Here is a 2,685-nt window from a genome sequence, read left to right as displayed (position 1 = left end):
GTACAGTTTTTTTTAATTTACTCGGTTAATCACTAACATTGACTGCTGATATAGAATATTGATTCATGTAGTCGTTAAGTGTAAAGTGTACAAAATAGATGAATCAGTCTTTAAAATAAAATACAAAACAATCCTAAAAAATTTAAAATATCTTAAAAAAGTTTTTTTGATGAACAAAATATCCAAAGTGTGAAAGTTATATTTATGGTTGGAAAGCGGATTGATTGGAAGTTCTAAACATTTGATTAAGTATTTAGTTTTTCTATTTGCATTGTCAATTTTTAATTAATAAATCAGTGAACAATAATCACACCTTAACATTGCCAAATTGATTCCAACTTTAAATTAGTCATCACAAATGCTGATATAGTGAACAATTGTCACAATCACCAATTTTGACAAGTTTTAATATACAATTCTGTTAGTTATATCTAATTAATTCAAAATTTAATTTTTAAAATTAAAATTAATTTTTTTAATTTATTATTTACATTATTAAAAAAATAATGTTTTTTTATACTTTCTCATTCTAAAATATTCACATTGTGCTCTATTGCAAACATAACAAGATGTAAGTTTGACATAAATATAAGTTTTTTTTGGGTCAGTGGATTGGACAATCTCCAATTTTAGGTACTTCAATGGACTCGACAACCCTCAATCCTAGGTACACAATACACTCATACATTTCTCACACTTTTACCACATTTTTTTCTCAATTGTAATATCTAAGGCTGCGTTTATTTTTTGAGACAGGACAGGACATGACACTAAGACAGAAATAATAGAACAGAAACACTAAAAATTAGTTTTTGTGCATTGTGTTTGGATACGATGGACAAGACACTAATGTAATGTTCTGTATTATGTTTGGATAGACATGGACAAAACTAAGATATTATGCGAAATGACTAAAATAGCCATGTGATTCCAAATTTTTTACATCAAATACAAATTAATTTAATAAAAAAAATAAGAATATGTAGGAGTATAGAAAATTATAAGAAAAATTGGTCTATAAACCAATAAGATAAAAATGGTATTAAGATAACAAAATTAAGAATAAATAAAATAACATAAAGTAGAAAAGTGAATTAAGTCTCTATTAATATAGCGTGCCATAAAGAAGAGAATGAACGATAAAAAAAATAAATTAATTATCCAGTCAAGTAAGAAATTTTACTAAAAAAAGAGTATCTGACAAAAAGAACGCTTTTATAGTGTCTTGGAGGCAATGTGTTCTGTGTCCATGTCTCTATTTTCAAATATGTTTTAAATATTCGTTGTTCATGTCTCTGTGTTCTGTCTTCGAAAATAAGCACTACCTAAAATTTGAACCCTAGACCTTTGAGGTGGAGAGGAGGAAATATGCCATATAAACTAAGGCTCATTGGCAAATGTAAGTTAATACTTAGTAGTATTCTAATTTCTAAGTCAAATGTTGTTCTTATAATAACGAGAGTCATATGAAGTGCGTGTGTTCATTCTAAACAACTCCATTTCTAAAGAGACCAAAAAATGATAAATTTCATGTTGCAAATTGCTCTGAACCCTAAACACAACAAAATATGAACTAACCTAAACCGTGATAAACATGGTATATTATATTCACTGAGTGGGTGGCTATTCGAATATGTAGGGTCTTATTCTTTTTTTTTTTTTCCTATTTAAATGAAACAAGAAGCAAGCATCAACATTTTGAAGAAAATAAACTATTTTAATCTGTGAGGGATTGTGTTGTTCATTGAAATGAGTGTTTAATTTGAAATTTTTTAAAATTTAAGGAACTATTTAAAATTTTTAAACTTTTTGAAGACTAGTTGTATTTCATTCTAAAACTAGCTGATTTGTTTAGTCTCTAATTTACGTATGTAGACACTTAATAACCAGGTGTATGAATTAATGTTCCATATTAATAGTCACTAACAGATAAAATTAGAAGAAACTATATTGTTTAATAGAGATAAATATTGAAGATCATTTTTTGTATTTCAAAATCTTGAAGACTAAAGTGTTAATTTAAAAAATCTCATAAATTGATTTAGGTAATTACTCAAGGAATAAATTTATGAATGTGATAGTTTATTGAATTATTGTTGATGTCTAGACATCTTTAGTAGTTTTTAGGTTTTTTTTTTAATTGGTTTTCTTATATTTTAATCAAAATTCTTATATTTTCTAGTGAAATTTTAAAACTAATAAAGTATTTGAAATTATTTTAGTATCATTATATTTTCAGGAATTTTTTTCTCAAAGTAATCAAAAATTAAAGTATTTTAACAAAGAAACACAAGTACGATCCAAAAAAGACTCAATCAAAATCCAAAACATCAAGAATGAGCGCCCAAAACACCAAGTTAGGTGCCCAACGCCCATCACCACCCTCAGCGCCCAACCACTGGAGCATAAAAGACCTTGTAACCACCAGGCTAAGATCCTCTTTAACAATATATATAGGTGTCTTTTTATAAATATATTATAACTTATTAGACATATCCTAATTAAGAACTTTATCTTATTAATTCTTTTAGTCATACAAAATTTAAAATTTTCTTACACTTTTAACTTTTTATTCTAATGAGTAATTTTATATTTAATTTAATTAAATTTTTTATGTTATATTTACTCACTTAAATTAATTATTTTTAATTTTACATAATTATAAAAAAAATAAATATTTTTAAA

Source organism: Arachis ipaensis, chromosome B02, assembly GCF_000816755.2.
Source record: "Arachis ipaensis cultivar K30076 chromosome B02, Araip1.1, whole genome shotgun sequence".
Taxonomy (NCBI): Eukaryota; Viridiplantae; Streptophyta; class Magnoliopsida; order Fabales; family Fabaceae; genus Arachis; species Arachis ipaensis.
This window is presented reverse-complemented; position numbering follows the sequence as displayed.